The sequence below is a fragment of the Macrotis lagotis genome, chromosome 3 (genome assembly GCF_037893015.1).
Source record: "Macrotis lagotis isolate mMagLag1 chromosome 3, bilby.v1.9.chrom.fasta, whole genome shotgun sequence".
NCBI lineage: Eukaryota > Metazoa > Chordata > Mammalia > Peramelemorphia > Peramelidae > Macrotis > Macrotis lagotis.
In genome coordinates this window covers 175140947-175159740 of record NC_133660.1, presented here as the reverse complement: position 1 = coordinate 175159740, position 18794 = coordinate 175140947, and the positions used below count along the sequence as shown (strand labels likewise).

The window sequence follows — 18794 nt, the reverse complement described above, 5'->3', positions numbered from 1 at the left end:
CTTCAACTTTGTTCATTTTTTAAAATTGACTGTTTCTAGTAGGTAAGTGGAAAGGACCAAAGAAAACAAGGACAGAATAATTCATAGCTAGATATTCGGCTCCTTAATAATCTAGCCTTTGTTATTCTCACATTCCAAGATGACTCTGCTAATAATGGTCATGCTATCTGTATATGCCAGTCAGAAGTTAATATATGACCCTCTGTAAATCATGCCTCTTTGTAATCAATGTAACCTTAGGTTATTGTTGAAGTCATTGTATGTTGTGTTTGGAACTTGATTATCACTTGACACTGTCTTTTCTTCACAAACTAGGGGACACCTCAGCTCAAAGGGAGCAAACAACTAAAAGCTTATTTTTCATCATTCCTCAATTAGTACAAATATCATTAATCATTTAACTGATGAAAACTGAGGTCTATCTAACTCCCAGTTATTGAGTGTCTGAGCCTCTAAAAATTTTCTAAAGATCCCTAACCAGGAGGAAGATGATAACAATAATAATTGAGAGTGCAAAGGTTATGTGTACTTTTTTCAATCATATTTTTACACCTACTAATGGCAAAGAAAATTTACTTAAGTTTCACAGGTTCTGACTCTACCACTATCTGAAAGGATGAGTTTGACTATCAATAATTCTAGCAATAGTCCCCCCCACAGAAACCAGCAATAACAATATTTATAAATCATAAAATTCAGAACTGGATAAGACATCCTTTTTTTTTTTGGAAAAGCATTCTTAGAGATTTAATTCCTTCATCTTACAAAGAACTTGAAGGCTAAAGAAGTTAAATTATGCATTTCACAGATAGAAAATAACAGAACTGGATGAATTTCAACCCAGATATTTTAACTGATTTTTTTTTACTATGTATATAATTCTTGAATGATACTTGTTAAATAAGGTAGATGGATAGGGGCAGCTAGGTGATACAGTGGATAGAGCACTGGCCCTGGAGTCAGGAGTACCTGAGTTCAAATCCAGCCTAGACACTTAATAATTACTTAGCTATGTGGCCTTGGGCAAGCCACCTAACTCCATTGCCTGGCAAAAACCTAAAAAAATAAACAAACAAACAGACAAATAAATAAATAATAATGATAATAATAAGGCAAATGGAGATGACTGCTGGCTTATAAAAGGGATGAAGACTCCAAAACTAAGAGAAATGACCAAAGTTTTTTTTCTAAAAAAAAAACAAGGCATAAAATAAAATACATAAGATTACAAAGGAAAGCAGTTCCTAAGAAATATACTTAGCAAAATATTTTTTAAAATTAAGTTAAAGGACTTTAAGGGCCATTAGGAGGCAAAGTAAATAAGAATGCCAGACCTAGAGTCAGGAAGATATGAATTCAAATCCTGCCTCAGACACCTACTAGCTAATGTGACACTTGTCAAGTCATTTAATCCTGTTTGTCTTGGTTTCTTCATCTGTCAAATGAGCTGGAAAAAGAAATAGCATACTACTCTAGAATCTCTGCCAAGAAAACCCCAACTGGAGAGTTGAATATCACTGAAAACAACTGAACAACCAACAAAAACAACAAAGGACCCTTGCTCTATGCTAACTTATTGCTAAATAATTGGTGGGGCAGGATGGAAGGGAGAAAGGGATATATTTTCTTTCATTCTAGAAGTGCATGGGAATAAGAGATATTTAAGGCACCTCTCAAATCCAGTAACGACAAGAACAACAACTTTAATACATCATCACCACCATCTAGTCCTTCATCGTCGATATTACATGCTGTTTGGTACTACATCTTAAGCTATTATATCCATTTTAAAGATAGGGATGCTGTAGAAATTGAAGAATTTTAATTCCATTGATCTATTATAGTAATTTGTCTCATACAAATAACCTACACATTCACAAGCAAAGAACTAGAAGTCAAGTTGACCTTGCCTCACTGGGACTTGTGTAATAGGATAGAATCTTCCTTTTTCCTTTCCTCTCTTTTTAAACTGGAACGTACACAAGTCAGCTAGCTCAAATAGATACGTGTCTGAAGTTCCTTTTTATCATTTTTGATTTGATGAATGGCATTTGCTAGTTACAGGAACAAATGAAAGACTTTCTCCACTTCCAAGGAAAGTTTCTTTTTTTAAAAAACAATTCTCTATCCCTTTAAAAAAACAACTTGAGTCAGTATCCCTGCTGTACACTCCATTGGAGTGGATCCTTTCTTTGTAGTTTATTGTATGATTGACTTTTATTTTATTTTTGGATTCAGTACAATATATGTATAGTGTAAATGCTTGTTTTTCTTTAGGACTACTGTCCTAAAATGTATATTGTTTATATAAACCATGGTGAATGTTTTTTCTTTCATTGTCTAACATATATAAACTACTTTATTGCTATCAACAGTAGAAATAACCTTCCAAGTTGACACCATCACTGGTATAATGTATATTTAATTAATACACACTTGCCCTACTGTGTACTTTAGACAATTAAAACCATCGTTTTAAATGTCTGTGACTTTCCTAAAGCCAAAGTTTCTGTTGAAATATGTATTGACACAAGCCATAAATACACGTTGGCATGGTTGTATGCAAATTCCTTCCTCTTGGGATTTAATAGAAGTTTTGATTTTGAATAGACAGTAGAAGTGTGGTGCTTTTTATTATTAATGATTAAAGTTAATATAATTTTGTACAATTTCAAAAAAAAATCTTCACACAAAATTTTTTTCTGTTTTCTGTATTGTGAAATCTAATGTTAGTTTCATTCTGCTTCTTTTAGAGCAACACAGAATATTTATTGAGAGAAAAAAGACAAATACTTAGATGAAAACAACATTCAAAAGATATGGCTATGAAGGACAGCCAAAGCAGACAGACTTGATTTTAGTCTTAGCTAAGTAGCAAAGAGAAGACTTGAAACCTGGTCTTCCTATTCCAAACCCAATGCCCTTTCCACCACACAACACCTTCGAAATTATCAAGCTCTTTTTTAGGAATAAACTTGTTAATTATATGAATTTCAAGTCACATGCATAATGATCTCAAAATGTTAACTAACAGCATAGATTAATTTCATATTATATGCCAAACATATTTTGCAATATTATCATGTAAAGAGGATCACATATTCACTTATGAAATAGAAAGCCACAGACCTTGCTGTGAAATCAAAGGCCTTGAATTACAAATGATACATTAGCTTCCATTTTAGGTCTGACCTTCCCATTTTGTTAAGATTATTAGGTTTATTCTACCACTTAATTCAGTGATGACTAAGAAAGTACATCTGCCACCATACAGAAAACCAGACCTTGTTTAATAAGTTTTCTTTGTATCATATCTAGCTCTTAAAATTTATTTATTTTTAATATTTTAATTTTTTAAATTACATGCAATGGTAATTTTCAACAGTATTTTTTGCTAGGTTTTGAGTTTTATATTTTTCTTCCTCTCTCCCTTCCGTCCTCCCACCTTAACAGAAAGCAATCTTATATAGGTTTACATGTATAACCATGTATCATATTTACTTTTTAAAAAAAAGTGTCTCATGCCAAATATTAGATGATTACTCCAAAAGGAAACACATCCATTATATCCTTGTATTGGTGCCTAAGTTGGTGTGAGGGCATTTTAAAAGTAGAGACATTTTAAAATGTTACAGCCATGTTTAACAATGTTTACTTACAGGATATTTTTAGTGAGAAAATAAAAAGGAAATGAAAACACTAGGAGACGGTTTGAAGGCAGCTTAGTTTCATGTGTAACATTTAACTTGATACCAAAAATAACAAAAACAAACACCCCACCATTTTTCTGTTATATTTTTCTTTTATTGATTTTTATCCTTTTCATAGAGACTCCTGAACTTGTACTACATAGTGAGTGAAAAGAATGAATCCTTTCAGTAACACAATAAAAATGGAGGAAGTTGGGAGGTCTTGAAACACACATTTAATCCTTTATGCGAAAATCTGGGTACAACAGCAGACACCAAATAATATATGCCAGGTATCCAGGATTGAGACAGAACATGGATATTTTGTAGAGGTGATGATAATGTAAGGTCTGGAGCAAAGATCTGTGATATACATTATTTACTACAAAATAATGGGCTTGATGCGTTCTATGAGCTTCTTCATTGCCACTGAGTTTGAGGAATATTATATTCACTATAAAGCAGATCTTTTCCAAAGATAGTAAGTATTAGAACTAGAAACTTTCTAGTATGGAAGAAACTTGGATTAGACCAACATCTCACACCCTATACCAATATAAAATCAAAATGGATACAGGATTTAGACATAAAAAATAATATTATAAGGAAACTAGAAGATCAATGAGTAGTTTACCTGTCAGATCTATGGAAATGGAAGCAGTTTATGACCAGGAAGAGATGGAGAACATCATTAAAAACAATTTCGACACAGTAATTTATATAGACATATCTAGGTCATTACTAGATTTTGAAGACAATTCTTTGTTGTGTCAAGAATAACCTTTCGTATCATACTTCGCAGACTTGTAGTGCCCAACATTATTTGTAACCATCAAACCATATTGAGTATGTTTGTAACCAGCATTGTGATATTCTGTAATTGTATTGCTAAAAATGAATTATTGACCTAATAAATAGTGTGTTCCTGCAAAAAAAAACAATTTTGATAATTTCGATCACATTAAATTAAAAAGCTTTTGCACAGACAAAACCACTGTAACCAAGATCAAAAGAAATGTAGTAAATTGGGAAACAATTTTTACAACTAATATTTCTGACAAAGGACTCATTTCTAAAATATACAGAGAACTGAGTCAAATTTTCAAAAGAACAAGCCATTCCCCAAATGACAAATGGTCAAAGGATATGCAAAGGCAATTTAAAGATGAGGAAATCAAAGAGATCCATAGCCACAGGAAAAATTGATTTACATCATTATTTATTAGAGAAATGCAAATTAAAGCATCTCTGAGGTACCACCTCACACCTCTCCAACTGGCCAATATGACCAGAAAGAACATTGATCAATGTTGGAAGGGATTTGAGAAATATGGGAAAAACTAATACATTGTTGGTGGACCTTTCTGGAGAGCAATTTCAAATTATGCCCAAAGGGCAACAAAAATGTGCATACCCTTTGATCCAGCAATACCACTGCTGGGTCTATTCCCTGAAGAGATCTTGAAAAAGGGTAAAAACATCACTTGTATAAAAAATATTCATAGCAGCCCTGTTTGTGGTGGCAAAGAATTGAAAATTGAGTGAATGTTTATCAATTGGGGAATGGCTGAACAAATTGTGGTGGATGTATGCCATGGAACACTATTGTCATATTAGAAACTAGGAGGGATGGGAATTCAGGGAAGCCTAAAGATTTGCATGAACTGATGCTGAGTGAGATGAGCAGAACCAGAAAAACACTGTATACCCTAACAGCAACATGGGAGTGATCAACCTTAATGGACTTGCTCATTCCATCAGTGCAACAATCAGGGACAATAATGGGATATCTGCAACGAAGAATACCATCTGTATCCAGAAAAAGAATTGTGGAGTTTGAACAAAGACCAAAGTCATTTTATTATGTAATTTTGCTATCTCTCATACTTCATTTTTCTTCCTTAAGGAGATGATTTCTCTCTCATCACATATCATGGAAACCATGTAAAGACTAATAGACTACCTTCTGTCCAGGATGGGGGGAAGGGAAGCAAGAATAGGGGAAAAATTGTAAAACTCAAAATAAATAAAACCTTTCTAAAAAAAAAGTAGAAACTTCCAAGGGCTTGGTAACCAGAAAAAAATGCTTTAACATGAAGTCACATTAGGTGTTTTTTAAAAGCAAGTATTTCCCATTAACTTCTAAACGATACTTGAAATATACTAGGGGGAAAATGAGTAGTATATTGTAAATTGAACTCATTAAGCATAAAACAAAGTGTTTCACAAGAAAACTAATAAAAGTCACAAAGAAAATTTTCTTCTCAGTTCAGTATCTTATATATACATTATGTTATGTAAACATTAGCTATTATTATTGTACGTAAATGGAAATGATAGTACTGCTTTACAGCATTAGGTAATACAAGCATTATTTCGATTTTGCAGTTGATAAAACTGAAGATCAGTAAAATGAAATGATTTTTCCAAGTTCTAATGACTAGGAGAAACTAGAATATGATTAGGAAATAATCATTCCAGCAAGTGGGACTTTTAAAAGAGCTTTGATAGGACTCAGTTGAAAAGTTGGATCCTTAGCTTTTACTTTCTCTCCTATTTCTTCCCTTTACCCCTCTTTTCTTGATTACGCCTAATCCTTTCCCATCTTTTATGCATCCATTTCATGTAATATCCCTGTTTTTAGTGTCCAGATACCATAGAAATGGATACCCTAAAACTAAGAACTTATTAGTGTCTGTTGCAGACTTTTTAATGAATTTTTATTTTTTTTTCCTCCAATACAGAGGTGAAAGGCACATACAATTCAATCTCTGACAATGATCTACTGTTACACATCTAAGTGAATAGAGAAAGTCCCTTCACTTGGGAGTTCCCTACAACAATGAAATAAAAGCAACAATGACGTACCATAAGGTTAAAAATTAAGAATAAGATTATGGATTTAGGGTTGGAAATTTACACCTACTGAGTCCAACCTCCAATAAAGGGGTTGAGGCCTGGAAAAGTTAAATGATTTGTCTAAGGTCACACAGGTAGGATAATGTCTGATGTAGTTTATAATGCATTAGAATTCCTTCAAGTATTGAACCCAGGTCTTTATTACTCTAAATCCAGTGTTTTATTCACTACTCCATACTATCTCCTATTTCTGGAAAAAAAAAACCTATACAAACTTTTCAAAGAACTTTTCCAAGAAGTCATGTAGTTGGCCTCAAATTCAATTAAGCGATCTTACCTTCTTGCTCTGCCATCTCAATTCATCTTACTTAGAATTAATTCCATCAAATTCAACATACTTAGAACACCCCCCCACACACACACACACATACACTCTAGCTTTTTTGATTTCAGACTTCTAATTTGTCCCAGATTAAGACTACCACCTCTGGTTGAACACAAGATTTACAGTCAAATGACCAAGGGAAATGACCAGTCATTTTAATGACTAAATGAGAATCTAGTTAATCTGGGGAATCCCACAACTGGCAGGCAATAGTATTTGTTTAGACCTTGTTACTAATAACAAACAGGACTCAGGCCATTTACAAGCAAGAAGATAGATAAGAAGAGTTTTGGAAGCAATTTCAGTTTAGAAAGGCTGGTGGATGATAACCATTCTTAATATCCACAGTTTTGCAACTGAAAAGTGGAAGTTTAAGTTTTTATGATGAGAATACAATCTACACTAAAAAAAAACTAGCACTTCCATCTTAGAAGGAAAATTTGTCCAGAGTTGTGGTTAGGCTGGTTCTCTCTTGTCCAACGGGGATTACTTTTACAAAATGGTTTTAGGTGAAAATACATGCTCATTTTATTACAGACAAATTTCTCATGATGTAGCTAAATTTCAATATGGCTAACAAAAAAAAAACAAAACAAAAAAGTTGATTGTTCTCACCTTTGAAAAATATCTTAAGCCATAAATAAAACCACCTTCTGAATATAGCCTAAAAATTTATCTGCCACTCTTTTTTCTGTTAGGTGTTTTCATTAGGTATGTTTACATCAAAAGCTTCCTGGAGCTAGGTCAGCTCTGTCTCCTGGCTACAGGAGCTATTGGTTCCCACTGTCTCTTCCTCTTTTGCTTGCGTGTCAGTCAGGAAACCACCTGCTTAATAAGTTGGCTTCCTTATCTAAGGCTTCACACTATGAAGATGAGATCAGAATTACTGGTTGGGCTACAAGACGAGGAGACAACTGAGAAATAAAACTGAAAAAATAATCATTGCCTTCCTCGGAGGTAGGGGTGAAAGTTGGAAAAGATAATTAGAAAAGAAATGTTTAGAAGTAGACAATTTGGTTTATATATATTTTTCTTTTCATATTGCTGATATAAAATAAGGACACAGGTGATCAAAAGATCAAGAAGTCAGATAAGTCTTGATAACTACAGAAAATATATTGATCGACAAATAAATTTGGAGCTCAGATTCTAAGAATTTTTTTTTTTTAGGTTTTTACAAGGCAAATGGGGTTAAGTGGTTTGCCCAAGGCCACACAGCTAGGTAATTATTAAGTGTCTGAGACCGGATTTGAACCCAGGTACTCCTGACTCCAAGGCCGGTGCTTTATCCACTACACCACCTAGCCACCCCTTTTAAGTATTTTTTAAAAGAGGCAAAAAAGTTTCAACTAGTCTTTGGCTTGAGTCTTTGGGAATTTTTCAAAGATCAACAAAACTCTCACTTTACAAAGTCCTTCTTCAAAACTTAATATGGGGGGTCAGCTAGGTGGCTCAGTGGATAGACACCCACCCTGAAGTCAGGAGAAACTGAGTACAAATCTGGCCTCAGACACTTAATAATTACCTAGCTTGTGACCTTGGGGAAGTCACTTAACCCCATTACCTTGCAAAACTAAAGGAAAAAAAAAACTTAATATGGCATTGCGGTAACTTTGGATTCTTGTAGGTACTACCATGTTGTTAACTTTTTAAATTTGGTCTCAGAAGCTAACTATGTCTACGTTCCAAGAACCAACCATGGTAAATACAAAGAGATTTATTAAGCAGGTGGCTAAGCACTTGGTAATGGTAAGGCATTAAATAGAAATATAAACATAAAAAAAGAGCCTCAGGACTTTTCTAACCCCTTCTGTTTCTGCATTGATCTGATAGAATAAAGAGAGAGCTAAGAACTACACAATCATTAGACCATTTATAAGCTGGGCTATTGGCATTCTAAATGTGAGATTTTTATCTAAATCCAATGATTAATAGACATACTATTGGAGGAGCTGTCGTCTGTCGTATCAATCTTTACATTCTCGATATGAACAAAATGAGAAGGAAGTTGAAGCTAAAAGGAAGAATGATTCATCTTTAGAGAAGCAAATAAGAAATTGGTAGAGTTGGTTTTATCCTTTGGCCAAAGGCAACAAGAAAAATTTTTTACAGATAATTTGAATTTAATGATCTCATTTTGTAGTTTTCATATTAAATACTTCCAAAAGGACAGTATGAAAAAACTGTCACTTAAAAACATCTCAATAAATTAAACCAAAATGCATATTAACATTCAGTGAATTGAAAGTTAAGGAAAGAATCAATGGATTTGGGGAGAAATATTCTTGATCCATAATTTCTAGTTTATTTCTTATCTTATTTCTGAATCATTCATTTCCAATATAAGAAATCAGAGGTCACAAAGACATATAGACTTAGGAATACCTTATCCTAGAAAAGAATCAGAAGGTTCTAGATGTAGGAGACACTGAGTAACATAACAAAAAAAAAATCAAACTGATTCATAATAACTAGCATTAATAAAGTTCTTACTATATCATATACTCTATGCCAGATTCTTTACAATTATTAACTCATTGGATCCTCACAACAACCTTTCAAGTTGGTTGTTATTATTAACTTCATTTCACAGATAAGGAAGCAGAGTTAAAGCGACTTGACCAGGGTCACACAGCTAGAAAGTATATGAGGTAGGATTTGTTCTTCTGATCTTCATGATTCCAGTATTCTGGTATTCTATCCACTGTACTATCTAGCTGTCTTATAGATTAAAAAGAAATAAATTATTTCTTACAGATGTGAGAGTCACTCACAAATCAATGTTCTACTTACAGTCACACTACCAAATTATTAGCACAAACATGAAAAACTAAAAAAAGGGCAGACAATTGACTCAATCTTATCTTACTCAAATATGTACTGTTAATGAAAACTGAATAGTGGTTAAAAAAAGCACAGTAATCCTAATTATGATAATCTCATACCAGTTTTAATGACATCAGTCAAACAGCATAATACAGATAACAACCCAATTGGCACATTAATCAATTAACATGAGACTTAAAAGATGACAGCCAAAGGTTACACTGGGTTAGAATAGAAATTTTTTTGTAAAATTTTAAATGAGAAAAATGGCAGAAGAGCATAAACAGTAAAAGAGAGATGATAAACTCAATATAAAGAAACCTTAGTGAGGGATGCCCAACCACACAAATATTATCGTAAAGGCAGTTAAGAATAATGATGGAATGATGACAGCAAGCAGGAGAAAAAGAAAAAATATCTATATAGATGTAAATAACAGACTATTTGCAAATGAAATTAGATCAAATAAGGTAATTTTAGTAGTGCTTAGTTCAGTACCTGTTATTTCATAGGTATTATATAAATGCTTATTTAATTCCCCTCACCCTGGCCTTTTTTTTTTTTTACCAATAACTACCACAGTATGTTTAGGCAAATGGTAGAATTGCACAAAGAGAATAAAGACAGGCAAAACAGACAAGTTAGACCTGTAACCATCCAAAAGAGTTTGGTCTGTCTACAAATGGACCAAGAGTGTCTTATCACCTATTTTATGAAATCTTTAGTTCTTGTCCATCATGATTTGAGTTAGACAGTACAAATACACAATTTACACTCAGAGAGCAAACTGGAATGCCTTTAGATTAGTATCCTAAAAGACTCAAGACTCCCCCCTAAAACAAAGACTCAAGTTTTAAATACTAATACAGTATTTTACTAGACTTCTCATAAGACTATGAGAAATGGAATTCAATAGTCACTACAGAATTGTAAACAAATGTGATATATGAATAAATCAATAGTTTAAGTAGAGAGGAGTATTTTGTATAGACAGGTTGCAACATAGAAAAGGAAATAAGGAACTATGAAGATGTCCCAAGGAAAAGTTATAGCCAAGAGAAAAGAATGTTGTCACAAGAAGGAGGCAAGGAAATAAATGGTCAACAGAACAAATGGTTCAGGGTCATCTCTGTAATATCAGGAGAAAAAAGACTCTAGGTAGACCTTGTGGTAAAGTGATGGGAGTGACATGGGTTAAGATCAGCAGGTAAGAATACATACCCTCCTATGAATGGACAGGATGCGTATTCTCAACACTTCATAAATCTGGAAATTGAGGTTGTGAAGCTAAGTGACTTGCTTTAAGTCACACAGCTTACTTGGGATAGAGAGGCAACAAGAACCCTAGATTTTAGAAGTAGATATTTAGATAGAAATGGAAGCTTCAAGGGGAAATACTAAGGAGAAGACCATCATTTCAAAATTCCTCCTAGAAGTGGTTTCTATTGAACCTCATAACTCTCTGATCATTCCCTGGGTTTATGATTTATGTAATTTCCCTAGTGAGGTAACAGTAAAGTATAGGAGGAATGAAGACTGAATTTAGAGCTAGAAAATCTGGGTTTGAATGTTGATTCTCCAGGCAATCAAGGTCATAATCTACTTAATGACAAAAACTATGACTGGACTCATGTGCCCTAAAATGCAAAAGACCCAATATTTCCCCTCCACATACCCAACACCTCCCAAAATTTCTCCCAAAATATAGCATCAGTATTTACCTCTTTTTTTTAATCAGTTAAAATTCATGAATCACACAGCAATTTTAGTTTAGAAAACAGTGAATATTCCTGGTTTCTAAATTATAATTACTAAAGCATTTGGTACCCTTTAAATATATCCTCAAAACAGTGTGCCAGGGATCTAAAAACTTTCCCTATTGATATATATATATTTGCCAGGGGAAAATTAGTTCAAATTTGAGAAATGAATTATTACTTGAACCACAAGTTATAATGACTTTTGAAGTCAGTCACATAAACACATAAAAAAAAAAGTGTTCTCTGTCGAGTAGGTCTCAAAACTCTTGATTGGCAATAATGCAAAACACTGGTATATCAGACCATAGAAAAATCTGGGCTAGCCCTAAGGGGAAAAAGAGTTTCAGACACTTAATTTAAAAAAAAACAAACACAAAAACAAAAAAGATCTAAGGCTCTGTATTCAAGTAATGCTACAATGAGACTTTTCAGTTTCAGTCTTGTTTTCCTATGTATATTCAAAGATATCTTCATCTAAAACAGACAACAAAATCAGCTATTAATCTGAAATATGATGGCCTCTAGATAACAAATAAGACATAGTAGTAACCCATTCCTTGTATTAGGGACAGGACAGGAGAAAACTGTTTATATATGCCCATTAAAATAGATACCATGGGACAGAAAAGAGATGTTACCCCCAACAGCTGTGCAGATAACATTCTCCATGACTTTGAGACAGGTTTGGAGTGACTTGTTTCATCATTTTCTTCCCTGTTTGGTTGGCTACTATGTAATCTCATGACTAATGTTTTTTCCTTCCCTTCACCATGCAATGATTTCTAGATTTTTTTCCCTACAGTAAATAAATCTTCTTAATATACAATGCTGTTCCACATGTCTTTTTACCTATTTGTCTTTTTTTAATGCCTTTCCAGACCCATATTCCAGACATGGATACTCCCCACTAAGTCTCAGTGACTTCCAAGGTCCTATTTGTCTTCCTGGATAAGGATCTCTATTTTACTTTGTATTACATATTTTATGTGTTTGTATAGAGGTCAAGCATCTAAGTGACAAAGTGGATAGAGTGCCAAGTCTGGAGTCAGGAAGATTATTTTTTGAGTTCAAATTTGGCTTCAGACAATTACTAGATGAGTGACCTTGGGCAAGTCACTTAACCCTGATTCTTTCCTCATCTAAAGTTAGAGTTAGAGAAGGAAATGGCAAATCCCTCCAGTATCTTTGCCAAGAAAACCCCCAGGGCGGCTAGGTGGCATAGTGGATAAAGCACCGGCCTTGGAGTCAGGAGTACCTGGGTTCAAATCCGGTCTCAGAAACTTAATTACCTAGCTGTGTGGCCTTAGGCAAGCCACTTAACCCCATTCCTAAAAACAAACAAACAAAAAAACCCCAAAAGGGTCACAAAAAATAGGGCAATGACTTGAACAACAAACAACAACATTTGAAGCCATTAAGGTTTATTCCTTATTTCAACTCCAATACATAATATTGGAGTATATTGATAGAATTGGTAAATATTTCCTGAGCCACTGTCAGACTTTCAAAAAATATGGAAAACAGGAGAAGTGCCACAGGAATGGAGAAGGATAATTGTTATGGTTTTCAAAAAATGAGAAGAATGTAAACTATATACCAGTGAGTTTGACTGCTACTATTGGGAAAAATTCTAAAATGATTAGCAAAGGAAGAGTTTGTAAGAAGGTACAATTTAGGGAGAAAAATCTAATGAATAGTGTGTCAGAGAACCAAAGATTTAATCCAAGCCCTGGTTAATTAGTACTGTGGCAAGTCATCTAACTTTTCAGGTTTTTAAGTCACATGAAACTGTGACTTTGGACTGGCTAATTTCTCAATACAGTTATGAAAAGGAAGTGGTAATTACTGAGAATCATCATGGGTTCTTCAAGACAAAAATAAAGTGCCTAAAAGTATTTGATATGGTTACTAAACTGATAGATCAGGGAAAAAATAAAGAAAGGAATACATCTTCCTGAGTACAATCTGAGCTCAGACACTTGCTAACTGTGTGACTGAGAGTTACTTAACCCTGCTTGCTGCAGTTTCCTCATCTGTCAAAAGAGCTGGAGAAGGAAATGGAAAACAACTTCAAGATCTTCAAAAAGAAAGCAGCAAATGGGGTCAAAAACAATCAGATATAACTGAAAATGACTTAGCAAAACCAATAGATAATTTGCCCAAGCTTCAATCATGTCCCTAAAACCACAGTGGTTGTCAAGACATAAATACTGAGAAGTGGCAAAGAACTGGCAAAATTATTGGAAAGAGTAGTTGTCCATGGCTCAATATAAATGGCCCTCTTTACTAGAAAGACACAAACAACTGTCTTGGGTCTTGTAGTCTTTATTATTTTTATCAGTGACTTGATTTCCAGACATATATGGCAAACATATCAGTTTTGCATAGGACAGAAAAAGAGAGGAAGTTTGTACATAACACCTTGGTAAGTTCCAAAAAGATCTTAACAGTCAAAAAGAAGCTGAATTTTCTAAGATGTAAATATAAATAAGTGTTTTGTCTGATAAAGATAGAGGGCTTTAACAAATTCACACTTTAGTAATATTTGAGTCATCAATGAGACCCCCACGACCACAAATGCTAATATTTTTTGAAGATGTAATTAGATGGTTGGATTATCCACAATAAAGAATGTGATGGTTTTGTTGCACTGTGCACTCTGGTCAAAATAACCTGGGGTATTGGAATCAATTCTGGGAGTTTTTAGAAAGCAATCAGAAAAGAGAAGGGTCTGGAGGCCATGACAATGACCAGATTTAAATAACATTCAGCCTAGAGAAAAACCAAGGATAACATTGCAGCTCTCTTCAGATTTTTGAAGGACTGTCAGGATGAAAAAATTCTTAATTTGCTTGGTTCCTAAAGAAAGAACTAGGAACAATGAGTAAAAGTTTTAGAGAGACAGATTTGGGTTCCATGTAAGAAAAAACATAATAAGGATCACCTCAAAGTGGACAGACCACCTTCTCCTCACTTGAGGTCTTGAAGTTAAGGTTAGATGACTTATCAATGGAATCAATATACCATTAATTATCACTTAGCTAAAAATTGTAGAAGAATTTTGTGATTAGGTTGGATTAGATTATCTTTGATCCCTCTTCCAATGTGGAGATCAATTTTATGATCCTTGTGGAAACAGGGATATATAGATGGATATAAACAAAAACAGAACTATAACAGAACTAAACAACTTGATTTCCCTCCTAGTCTAGATGCTTCTCCTACCATCTTCTAATGGTACCATCTTCTCTTATCCTGTTTATGATTTCTTTTTCTTTTTTTGGCAAGGGAATGGGGTTAAGTGGCTTGCCCAAGCTGTTTATGATTTCAAGACTATCTAGGTATATGAGCCTAGGTGAATCTACTGCCTCTAATGTATATGGTGAAATAAAGCCTGGAACTATGCTTTATAAAATAAAAGACTTTTTGGTAAAAATCCGACTTGGAGTCTCAGAATGAACTAATAGTTCTTATTACTTTCATTTTATAGAAGGGATCTTAACAGACAAGACAAGACAGTTTGTGGTGAGTACATTTCTGTTCATGCCATCCCCAATCCATCAATAAATGACAAGATAAAATATGCAGCAGTAGCAAACCATCTATTTTTTTTTTAAAGTCCAGGAATAGGATCACATTCCTGACCTAGAATAGGTCATATAAAATGGTCAAAACTGTCATCCATCCTTCTAAAGCAGCAGGTAATTTAGCTGTGTCTAAGTTCATAAGAATCACCAAAAGTTCAATCTCTATTTAATAATCATCTTTTCAGCCAAGCAAACTTCCAAAAGTGCACTTCAGAACAGACAACTTTAGATTAGCAGTCTGCATAATTGAAGTGGGACTTGTCTTTAAATCCACCCTGAAATAAATAACACAGCCACAGTTAAAATACATGATTCCTCTGAAAAGGTCCCATCTACATCCATGGCTTATATGAAAAGAGCCTTAGCAATACTCCACTGGAATGTGTTCAATGTTACTGGCATTTCAAAGTGTACTATCTATCTAGAATGAGCATTGAAGAAATAAGCACACGAGAAACCGATTCTACTATGAATGTGCCAATTTGATGAACTGAATCAACTGATAGTAACTGGAAAAAATAAAATACTCTCTAAGGACTAAAAAAGAAAGAGAACTGGTAAAGATTTAAATGTTGCATGGGGGTGATGATCAACCTTGATGGACTTGCTCATTCCATCAGTGCAACTATCAGGGACAATTTGGGCTATCTGTGATCAGGAATACCATCTGTATCCAGAGAAAGAACTGTGGAGTTTGAACAAAGACCAAGGACTATTACCTTTAATTTAGAAAAAAAAAAACCACACCTGATATCTTATTGTCTGATCTTGCTATCACTTATATTTTATGTTTCTTCCTTAAGGATATTATTTATTTCTCTTTTATCACATTCAATTTGGATCAATGTACAACATGGAAACAATGTAAAGACTGATAAATTGCTTTCTGGGGGGGGGGTGTTGAGGGGAGGGAAGTAAGATTGGGGGGAAAAATTGTAAAACTCAAATAAAATATTTAATAAAAAAAGATTTATATGTTGCTTATCAAGAGATTGCCTTATCATATCATTAATAAATAGGGGAAATACGATACAAATTTTAATCAAGAAAAATTTTATAATAGGCTCATTAGAAATTGGAGATCTTGTCCAAATTCATCTCTTTGAGATGAAGTCCCAGAAAAAACAAATAACTTCCCCGGGGACTGTACTTGGCCATTTAGGTAAGATATTAACAAGAATGGGAGGAAGTCATTCAATCATTTAAAGGTAGATTGAAGTCAAATTATAGAAGGTACTGATTTCCAGAATAAGGATTATGAACTGCATTTGGAAGGCAATGAACTTTTTGTAGGTTTGGAGGCAGCCCAATGATATGATTAGCTCTCCACATGGAAAATTGATTTACAAGTGATACAAAACGAAGATTTTTGTAGGGGAGTCAAATTAAGAGACTACTGTATTATTTATGTGAAAGACAAGTGGAAATCCATGAGAAAAAAGTTTGAGCTGAATTAATAGACCATGAAAACCAAATGAATCATGAATGGTAAAGGAGGGGTAAAAGTCAAAGCTAATATTGAGGTTTAAAGCTTTAGTAGAATGAAAGTGACATTATGGATTCACAGAAAATATTTATTCATTCATCCAACAAATATTGACCATATTATTTCCCATAAAAAGTAACTCCAACTTAATTTAAAGTTCTTTGCCATTGTCCACTTTCCCCACCCTGAAAGTCTCTATTCTGAACCCAAAAGACACTATCTGGCACTTCAATTAGTCAGGGCATAAGGATAAGATAATGTTAAGGTTAGATCTGAGACTGGGTGGTTTTTAAAAAATAGAAAAGATTTATCAAAGAGTATCACCAAAGCTCTCTGTTCAACTGTCTACATTTAGGAATCCTGACATGTACTGGGAAAGAGGCTATTAACATTTTTTTTTTTAATATGTGTGTTGTTGGGGGCAGGTGGAAGTAGCAAAATTAAGGAGGTATAATACAGGAATCTCCCCACTCCTCAAAACCTCAAAACAAAAACTAGGCATTTCTCTTTTTAGAATCTAAACCATTCATCATACTGCCTTGCTTTTCGGTCTGTTGTGAATTACTATATGATGTGTTTTCATGAATGGACAGAAGCCTCAAGAAAGGTTTAACCAACAAAGGATAGGACATTTTGCTTTCTATCTCAGTCACTGATCTTCTATCATTAATGGTCAACGTGGGTGACAAAATGTACCCAACAAATGCTTCTTGTTAATATACAAATGGTTTATATTTGAGGAGTATATCAAGTGAACATAAAGCTGCCACTAATCATTAAGGTGATTTTTAAAGCAAGCAAATAAACAAAATCGAAGCCCCTCATCTACTGTATTGGAAATCATTGATAGTGATTATGAGCTATTATTTTTTTCCTTTGTGAGTTGACATTTGACCCTTTCTAGAAAATGCACCTTGCACGCTGAAACTTAAGGCACCAGCTAGTTACTTATTAAACTCAGGTACCAATGGCTGACTTGTACAAATCATGATGTTAACCACCCCGCCTGGCTTGTGTGCAAAAAAGAGAAAGAAGCTATCATCATAACTGTGAAATTCTGTCATATCGGCAGAATCTGGCTGCAAAGTACAGCAATTTGTGTTTGACCTCTGATCTCTCAAGTCTGCATAAACCTTTGAGCCTCAGCTTAGAATTGAGAAATAGCATCCACTAGTATTAGGAGGAGATGTGGTCAGCAATTGCTCACCTTTCATGGGTTAATGTTGTGAATAACCACCTTCCTTTCCCAATGATTAACCAGTAAAGGAGGCTTATAAGGAAGTCCATAAGGATAGTCTTTTAACAAATAATTATCGTGAACTCATGATATAAAAATTTTACACAGGAGAATATAGGATAAATCAGATGTCAAGGAGTTCTAAACTGTTCCATATTGTACTTTTGATTCTTATTCTTTAAAATTTTATTAAAACATCATACTTTACTAAAATATAATGGGGACAACATATGGAGTCCTTGGAAATCTGCTTTAGCCCACATTTGTTTTATTACATGTGACAGGAAAGAGTGCACATCAAATGATAAATTCTAGGACAAAATAAAGAGTTAACAACTGAACATCTTTTTTTTTTGTTTTAAAACTGCCCCACCTTTGATATATTTTTCTTCAGTCCTTTATCTAATCTCTGTTATAAAGTACAGAGCCATATTAAGTTGTAAATGAGGTGAGGGGGAGGAAATGAATTAAATTATGGGAAAGAAGCTACATTATTTTTGCCTGAAATATATTTCTCAATACTGAACATTAGACTTAGAATAATATAGCCAATAATCTTATTCTCAAGTTGAAATTTCTCTATCGTATTTTATTTCCATAAGTTGTTAAACAACTTTCTGAACAGAAACTAATACTGATTTTTTTCTTCTGGTTTCTTCATGCTGTCATTATTATAGCACATGAAGCAAAAATAAATTAACATATATAATTATTGCTTTAATTTTTATGTACCCTCAAAAAGTAAAACATACTATGTTAATATAAATAATACATAAAATAAAATAAATAAGCTCTCAGAGGCCTGACCTGGTTAATTTTTATCTCTGTACGCCTAATGTCTGGTACATTCTAGATGCTTATTGAACAGTCACTTTTGGAGAAAATGCATTATAATGGCCTTTGCTATGAACTTTTATAACATTATTAGAGGATTTAAATAATTATATTTGTTTATTTTTAAATAT

The 18794-nt window shown here is 33.7% G+C and overlaps 1 protein-coding gene across 16 annotated transcripts in view; it reads right to left on the bottom strand.

Annotated features, from left to right (window-relative positions):
• Positions 1 to 18794, bottom strand: part of RBM47 (RNA binding motif protein 47) — a 156528-nt gene that overhangs the window by 24140 nt on the left and 113594 nt on the right. The window lies entirely within an intron of this gene.